Below are 9,965 nucleotides of genomic sequence, written 5' to 3'. Positions count from 1 at the left end.
TAAATGATTTCTAATTTCACACCATTGCAGTAGGAGAAGATGCTTGATATGATTTCAGTCTTCTTAAATTTAATGAGACATGTTTTATGGCCTAACATGGGGTCTGTCCTAGAAAATGTTCCATGTGTACTTGAAAAGAATATATATTTTGCTGCTTCAGGGTAAAATGCACCAGAGACCAATTTTGATTATTATTTTTGTCTCTCTAAGTAACAAAACAGTTCAATCACACTTAGATTCCCCTTTACTATGGCTGGGACTTAGGAGGCTATACACCAAAGGGAGGTTAATTTCTTCAGTGTGATGTAAGAGCTTTGGATGAGAGTATTGTAAGACATGGCCCTTGTGTGGTCGACAGAAGCTGGGGTCAATGAGAAGCTTTAGTGGGTTGGGTGGGGAGAAGCTTAATAAAATGTTTGAGTTCTAGTCAGACTGAGGCCTGAGGCTGGTAGAGTTGACATTCACTGCGTAGTTCATGGGTGAAACATGATTCCCATATTTGCTCTAATACTTCCTTCCCTAGGGGAGGAATTCCAGAACCTAGACATTGATAACCCTTAGCAATTGATGAGAGTTTAGAGATTCCAGCCCAAATAAATAGTTGCCATTCATTTATTATTCTTTCTATCCACACACCAATAGAAAGGACTTTGTTCCTCTTTCAGTTTCTGAGGTTAAAAATGATCATATTGGTCAATGTACTCTAATAACTAAGAAAAACTAGTTATGTCTTTATGAAAATTACCAGAAGTCATTCCTCAAAGGTCATAAAGTAGACTAGAATGCTTCCATTTATGTCATCCATATAGTTTAACATCTTTAGCATGCAATCTTGGTATGATTTTATGAGGTTATTTAGAGCAGATAACAAGAAAGTTACAAACTCTTGTCCTTTTCTGGAAAACCCTGGCTTATATTAACTTGCTGATTACATAGCAGAAGAATTGTTTTGGTTAGATAACCCAAGTTAATAAAGCAGCTAAAATTGGGTAGGAAAACTTCATAATTTATCTCGGGATACTACCTGGACTAACTAGTTTTCCCATTGGTAATTTTAAAATAACCTTTATGATCATGTGTTATTAAAATATCAAAGTATCTTGGTTCATGCAAAGTTTAGTTTACTTAAAGAGGTTTAATTTCTGCTGGGTCTAGACAATATAAGAATAACTCTTAGTGAAAATTAAATAATGCAAAGTCAGAGAATATCTAGGTGCAGGAATCTGATTAAAATGAACAAGCAATTATGGAGAAAAATCCAAAAGGAGAAAAAAGAGAACACATGCTTACAGAAGTGTCTCAACAGATAGGGAGAGGCATGAGGGCAATACAGAAACAAGAGAAAGAAATAATTGGGAAATTCTAACCACGCTGCCCACTCGTTTATCACCCATCCCCAAACACATAGCTTACTGCAGTTGTTACAAAATAAATTAAACATATATAACCACTGTTGGCTAAAGATACAGCAATTATCTTATGAAGTATAACAATATGGGAGTTAGTTATTGGGTCTTCACCTTGACTCTACCATTTGTCAATAGTGTGATATTGAACTAAGTCACTGAAGATTATTGAATCTGTTTACTCATCTCTAACATGGGGATTACACCATTTTAGCTCAGAGATAGCCAAGAACATCACTAAGTGGAATGCCTGACACAGCAACAGGCGTATATCTGCTCAATAAATGATGGTTTTCCTCTGCCTCTTTCATTCTTACTCTCTCCCCACCTCACCTATCAAAACAGTGGGTAAGGGTTATCCACTAAACAATAAGCTTTCCTTTTAGCTTTAATTTTACTGATTACATAGTAACACATGAATGCATTGCCACTGTGAAAATAACAATACAGAAGTACAGAGAGTAAAATGCCTTCCTAACCCATTTCTCAGCCTCTAAAACCGTCACCACTCCAGAAGGCACCATATTTAGCATTTGAAAATTTATTCTCCTGTGTTTTTCTGACATGTATATAACATGTATAATACGTAAATTTGATGTTTCGCATACATTGAATTGTACTATGTAATATTTTCTGCAGCTTGTTTTTAAAATTTGACAATATGTCTTAAAGATCTTTCAAAGTTAGTGACTACAGCAGGTCTTTGAAAAACATCATTTTGTTATCAATTTGATGAGAAAAAAATCAATTCCTGGTGGCCAGGGCCACGGGCTGCATGGCGTTTTCACTCCCTCCCCGTGTCTGTGTGGGTTTTCTCCAGGTGTCTGGTTTAGATCCGCGTCCCAAAGAGGTGCCTGAGGGGTGTGTCGGAATTGTCCCAGTCTCAACGAGCAGGGGCATGTGGGGGGGTGCCCGGTGACGAAAGGGTGTCCTGTCCAGGGTTGATGCCAGGCTGGCACCCAGAGCTGTCAGGAGAGGCTCCGGCCACCCACGATCCTGACCTGGAATAAGGTGGTTGGAAAAGAAGGCTTTTGCTTGTTTTCATTCACCTTTCTTCAATGTGTGTACAGGTCACATCTATTCTAATGCTTAATTTTACGAGTGTTTTGGATCTTTATTTAGAAGTTTTGTGATGTTTTTGTGGCCGGAATTATGCCACAGGAACTTACCTCTTATTTATATCAATTAGCCTATGGTGAAACTGGTTTTGCTACATGATTTATTTAAAGTCGCAGTTTCCAAATATCGCCAACACTAAGCGAGGGCTTCCTCTGTAAGGCCCGTGCGGGCACAGGGCGCAGCAGTCCGCCTCCCGGAGACCCCACTATCCACTTAACCGTGACCCTGCTAATAAATATCTAATTGTTCCCGACGTCCCGCTGTTACAGGTGAACATGCCGCACTAAACGCTGTCCACACCTCTGTGCTTAGAGCTGAGCAGTGCCTCAGCGCAGGCTTCTGTCAACTCTGCCGGGCAGCACCTAAACTGTTGGACCTGTTCCTCCTTGCTGCCACGTCGCTCTCCCTACACGCCTTCGGCCTGTGGAAGTCTCATGGCCAAACATGAGACGGGAATAATCCTGGGAATAATAATAGAATTCACAGCAGGCAGCAGGACTCTGAATGGCACTGCTGAACTTCAAGATAAAAGAAGTGCTTTGGTAGCTAGTTTTTTAGAAAGCTCCGCCATGGCCTGGTACCCGCAGCAGCTAATCATAAGGCTTTGGCGCAGGGGAGCTTCTAGCCCCTCCTGAATGTCACCCCCATGGCGCCGGAGGCCGCTGTGATCCTCAGCGAAGGCTCCCTGGGGCTTTGGACTTGCCGATCCCCTGCGTTCGGGGTCCCTGGCTGGCCCTGCTGCAGCGCTTTCAGGTGGTTAGCGGCCCTGTGCCTCCCCTGTGCGGCTCGACCCCCGGGAGCCCCGGCTGAGCCTCCATTTCCCCAGTGGACTGGGGCCAGTCCGTGTAGCAGGCACCCCGGTGGATGCAAAACTCGGGAACAACCATCCACAGACACTTTCAGCGAGGACTTAAATATAAAATACAGTTTCAAAAAATAAAAACGGAACATAAGAATAGAGAAATGGATATATAGGAGGAGAGAAATATGGACACAGACTTTAAAAACCGGGGAAGTTTGATTACAGAATATAATGTATATGATGTAAATGTTATAAACCTTGAAAATGTAATATTCAGAATTACCAGAAACCAGGAGGTTAGGGTGAAAGGGCGAGAGGGGCATTTTTAATGTGCTACTGTCCAAATGTCAACATCTTTCATAGCAGGTCATGGAAACATACTGTTTAAAGTTTAGGAATTTGACTTCTAAAATGAACTCCAATCTCTTCAGATTTTTCATAATTTTTTTTTTTGTGTGTGTGAAACATACTTGTGATTTGGACTTAATTCATGTTTATCTAATTTTATTTTTTCCATTAAATTTCAAAAAATTAACTTATTATATTAAAATAACATTTTAATGTATAGTTTTAAAAAAATTCTATTCTTCCTTTATCTGTATATATCCACACTCATCAAAATACTCCATTGGTAATGTATGGATTATTGTATTTTGGTTAATATAAAATTTTTATTTTATATGACTTAAATTATTGTTTAATTTTTAATAATGTCATTAATAGTCATTATTCTTTTTGTATAAAGACAAAAAATAATTAGCATTAGCCTTTTATATCACCCCTATATACATTGCTTTAAAGTTATCAACAATCTTTTTTTCCAAAAGTCATATGAGTAACATTATGCACTTCTATAAAATTGATTGGCTGCATTTGGATTTGAGTTATCTGTCTTTAAATTTTGATGTAATGCAGTATATTTAACTAAAGGACTCCAGAAAGTTTATGGGGGAGGGGGGAGAATGACCTTAAAAATGAAAGTTAAATTAATAACAGAGCATACCAATACAAGAGAAAGGGTTATTTCTAACTATCATCTATGACTTAGTTATAGCTATTAATTTATTGTTAAACAGTTTTATTCTAATCAGTTCACAAATGCTGATAAAGTTCAAACCAAAACTAATAAAATTTTTACATGATTACCTTGAGGAAAAAATAGTGTAGAACCCAGTGATCTGGGTAGATTATTTGCAGCTCTAAGAAAAAAAAAAAAAAAAGGGCAATGAACTCTTAGACTATTGATTTACCTACTCTAGTCTAATCTTTTTTAAAAATAAAGAAAACACCTGTTTGTCTAAGCAACTCCAAAATGTGAACATCAAAGCACACATAAAACAGTATTCTATCTTGTATATTTTCCCATGACATTTATCCTGGTATATCTATCTTGTCAATAAGCATTTATGAGGCATACTGAATCATTGACATACATTAATGTCTCAGGGGTCTGTTCCTGGGAACCACAATGATGAATATATATTACATTCTTAGTTGCTGACTCAATCCTATAAGGAAACACTGGACATATTATGCTCTAAAGGGGAAAATATCATGTATTGGAGAAGATTCTTTGCTTTGCCCTATGTGACTATACTTCCCTGATCACTACTGAAAGATCAGACATGGGGGCCTGCCTGTGAGAGTGTTTAACATAAGAACTCTGTTCAATGGGGAAGATCTAAATTAGAGGTTGATTCATTTAATATTTCACTAATTTTTGAGTTCCTACTAAGTGCTAAATGTTCTACAGGGGAACTGGTGACACATTGCTTAACCCAAACAGACATAGGCTCTACCTTCCTGAATCTTACTGTTTAGTGAGAGAAATAGATAGTAGTCAAAGTATCCTACACGTGTGTCAAAATGTGTCCTTGTTACAAAAGTTTATAGGGAGGGCAGTCGTAGTGAAAGGGAAGACTGGTCAAATGTGGCTTGTTAGAGAAAGTGACATTTGAGCTGATCTCTGAAGGAAGAGAAGCAGTTAAGCAAGTAAAATCGTATGGGTATAGGTATTAGTCAAAGCCAAGAGCAAGGTTGAATGAAATCACCTGGGAGACAATATAGCAGAAAATGAGAAGAGAAATCAGGGTTGATATTCATGAAACCACACACTTAATGATCAGGAAGGTTTTGGATCTGAAAATGAGTCCTCAGAGAAGTGGCCAATGATGGAGATGGAAACCCAGGAAAATGATTAAATCAGTCATAGCCTTTCTCTTGGGAAGAATGGATAGTTGTTAGAAGAGTTAGAGGCCAAAATACATAGATACAGAAATAAATCATCTCCCTGGTTGGAAAACCACGCATAAGCATAAGCTACAAAGTGGAGGGGGGACCACAGAGAAGCTTTTGTTGGAAATTACTGAAACAAAAACAGAGATAAAGTCACCCAAAGATCAGGGCAATGTATGTTTGCTGCTGTGAGGTCAATAACATTATACATTCAAAGGGGATATAATGTATTTTAAACAAAGTCCTATTTCTTGAACAGCATTGCAGCCTCATAACAGTTGGACACATATTGGTTGAAATCATTTCTGGTCCTTCTTTCCTGTGTATTCTTATAATAAATACATTTTAATTGAGCTTACAAAAGTGTATCCATTTTTTAGCAACTTGAAAGGACCCAGCTAGCACATTTAGAAAGTATAAGTTTAATAAAATCAAGTGCTAGCTCATCATGGTACAGAACTACAGAGAATTGTTCCCGTTGCTAAGTCTTTTGTCTAATTGAGCTAAAAAAAAAATTTACAAAAACTATGAAAGAACCTTTTTTAAAAAAATATGTTTTTATTGATTTCAGAGAGAGGATGGGAGAGGGAGAGAGAGAGAGAAACATCAATGATGAGTCATTGATCGGCTGCCTCCTGCATTCCCTCTAATGGGAATCAAGCCTTCAACCCGGGCATGTGCCCTGACTAGGAATCAAACCGTGTTCTCCTGGTTCATGGGTCAATGCTCAACCACTGAGCCATGCCAGCCAGGCTAAAAGAACCCTTTTAAGAGTGAATCATATTAATGTGGAACAAACTCGAGGGGTAATGGGTTATATCAGATGGCTTCAATAGTGATCACAAAATCAGGCCATAACTTCAATTATGGGTTAGATAGAGGTCAAAGAGGGAAACACATAGAGAGGGACTTAGCTTGTGGCATCAATTATAGGATGGTGCAAAGTTGGTCCCTAAAGTTTGGTTCCTTAAAACACTTCATTTGCAATTTTGCATTGTGTGAATCTCACAAAGATACCATGAAACAAATTTATGCTACAGTGCTGCCATGGAAAAACTACTTTCTTCATGTCTTCAGGGTTCTGAATTCAATCTGAACCAACAGTACGCAAAGATAAATGACCTGAAATATTCACATAAATTTTTAATGTAATACCAACTCTACCATTTTTCTTTTCTAGTTGAAAATGACTTTTTATCAGATTAAAGTAGGAGAACTGAACTTTTGATGCTTTTGACATATTTTTCATGTTTCTCCTTTACAAAGTTACAGTTACCTCTACTTCTGTATATATATTTAGATTTGTGAACACAGGCAATCATTGTGTCAGCTATTTAAGGATATTTGAAGTCATCTAGTCCTACCCCAACCCCTTTTTTCTCTTTATAACCTTATATGAATTTGCAAGGCCATGAGTGATTTGCAATCTCTAGAGTGACATTTACTAATACATTTCAGCGCTTACCGAATACACTTGGGCCATTATCTCCTCTCTCTGATGTGTCATCAATGCTTCCATTTCTCCTAGATCATTTTCACCAATTTACAAATGTGCCATAAAATCTCATCTTCGTAACCCTATACAGATCCCTCTCTAGGTACTGCCTATTTTGCTACCCATCTTAACAGTAAAGCTCCTACAAGATATTTGCCAGCTCCTTTCCTCGTACCGTATCTTGAATCCCCTCCCCTCAGGCGTTAGTCTCCATCCACTGATATTGCCTTTGTCACGATCACCGGTGACCTTCACAGAGCCAAACCCCATCGTCATTTCTCCGTTCCACTCTTGCTTCCCGCCTTGGCAGCATCGACATCATGCGTTGCCCCTCGAAGCATTTTCATTTGGTCTGGAGCGACTCTCTCTCCGTTATCTTATCTCACCAGCCATTTTTCTTGATTTTCTTTCCTGGTTCTTCCCCACCTCTCAGCCCTCTAAGCCACAGAGTATCCGAGGCTCAGCTCTCAGAGTTCTCCTCTGTCTCCATCCGCTTCTTGGGTGAGCTCATCAGTGTCATGGGTGGAAGTGCCGTCTGTGTTTGGATGACTTCAAGTTTGCGTCTTCAGCCTGGACCCCTTTCCTGAATTCTAGGTTCCTATATCCAGTTCTCTGCTTGGATGTCTAATAGACGTCTCAGACTTGAGTCCACTGTCAAGCTTTCACACCAGCCACTCCCATCCCTACAGTCCTGCTCCTCTGAGGTCGCCCCAGTCTCTGAAAATGAGAGTTGTATTTTTCCATGTTTGTCAACCAAAAGCCTTAGAGCCATTCTTCTCACATCCCTACATCCAATCTGGGAGTAAACTCTTTAGGTTTCTTCAAAATATATCTAAACTTTGCTTCTCACCTTCTCTGTTGCCAACACTGTGGTCCAAGCCACAGTCATCCCTTCTCTACATGATTGCAATAGTCCCCTAACTATTCTTCCTGTTTCCACCTCTGTTCCCTTAGTCTGTTCTCCACACAGCAAACATATTCATTTTCTAAAAATCTTTGTCAGATCACAGTACTCCTCTGTTCATAATGCTCGAAGTACTTAAAGCGGTCTTCAAGGTGCTACACGATATACCCCAACCATACCCACAGATCGCCTCCCAGCCCGCCCCCACCCTTCTGCCTTCCTCTCCTACCACTTTTCCCCTAACCCAGTCATATTGAGATCTCTACTCTTCTGAACACTCACCCCAGGGCCTTTGTCCTTGCTGTTTTCTCTGTTAGCCATACTTTCCCCCTATATATCCACATGGCCTACTCCCTCACTCTCTTCAGATCTCTGCTCAAATGTCACCTTACTTTTGAGACCTTTCCTGAGCCCCTTAAACAAAACAGTGCCCCTCCTACCTCCTTTTTCTCCATAGCACTAACCCTCATCGGGCATGTATATAATTATGTGTTTATCTGCCTTCTGCCACTAGGATATAAACTCTGTGAGGACATCTACTTTGTTGTGTTAACTCATATATCCCCAGGGCATAGAACTGTGCCTGTCACATAGTAGCTACCCAATGTATATTTATCAAATGAATGAGTTGATGAACTTGGTGGCTAAACATACAATACAATGTACCCCTCCCCTCTTCTCCTCTCTCTTGAACTATGCTGTGGTTTGCTGGTGTGTTAGGATAAGCCAGCCTCATCCTGGTCAGATATTTCTCTGTCATAACCTCCTCTACTCCGCGGCTCAGAGATTTTACAGCAAATTATTGTTGACCCCTCTTATTTTGGAAACTGGGCTTTGTTTAGCTCCTAATTGTACTGGCTCACTAAAGGTAATAAAGCCAAATGCAGTTTACAGTATTTATCTAAAAGTGCATTTAAATGGGTTTTGTTTGAGTGGTTAAAAAAAAAAAATGTGTGTGGTGTGTGTTATGTGATTAATGTTTTTTTCAGTAAATCTAGTTATCTTTGGCCTTGACTAACCCTAATATCTGAGACAATTCTACTGTTTAGTAAAAAACTAATCTACATGGGATTTGTTTTTCTACCTTACATTTGTTACTCAAGAAGTGGAGAAACAATGGTCTTTTCAGATGCTATGCTTGTCCCAAATGAGCAGAAAAGGTATCACTGAACTAACAAAAGAAAGCATGAAGCAGTTTAACTTGAAATATTATTTTGAGAAATGTGAAAGCAACACATCTCATTAGATCTATTTTTTTTTAAAGAAAGAATATAGGACATCCATATCCCATGTCGACTGCAACATCACAGACTTAGATTGACTGAAGTTCAACCTATTTACAAATTATAATGAAATGTAATTGTGGCTTTTGTTTTAATTTTCGACTGGCAAGTAGTAATCTTACCATTGACATCAGCAGAATAAAAAACAGTGTCTCTGCTTGGCAGGAAGCATTCATGGCTGTATGTAATGCAGATAAGTTTGTGTGAGAATACAGACAGCTTTCTAGACGATCACTAGAGATAGGACCTTAATTTAACCCCAAGCCTGAAGCATTTCCTCTGGGATGTGGATGACTGATAATGTGGCGGAGGGCAGAGAAAGTATAGATTTATTGAAAAATGGATGTTACAAGCAGGAGGTGTTAAATTTCTTCCTCTAAATCATTGTTTAAAAGGACAAGCTTAGATTCCTGCTTCAGGATGAAACTGTAAGTATTGCAAGAGAGAGAATTTTTTTAAATCACAGGTAGTTGGCATTTTCGACATTGTATTTCAAAAGATAAGCAGCACACTTACCTCTAGTTCATCTTGCAGTAAGATGGCACGACTACGCTTGCTTTTACTATCCCCTACCTCGGTGAGTTCTAATTTAAAGAAAATGAGTCCTTTACCGACAGCTTGATAATCTTTCCCGTGGGAACAACAGAAGAAGTCTCCTGTTCATGACACTAATGAGCATCATATAATAATACGCAGCTTCTTTAATGGTGGAGTAAATAGA

The sequence above is a fragment of the Miniopterus natalensis genome, chromosome 3 (genome assembly GCF_054644295.1).
Source record: "Miniopterus natalensis isolate mMinNat1 chromosome 3, mMinNat1.hap1, whole genome shotgun sequence".
Classification (NCBI taxonomy): domain Eukaryota; kingdom Metazoa; phylum Chordata; class Mammalia; order Chiroptera; family Miniopteridae; genus Miniopterus; species Miniopterus natalensis.
The sequence above is the reverse complement of the archived record's forward strand: the minus strand, read 5'-3'. Positions refer to the sequence as shown.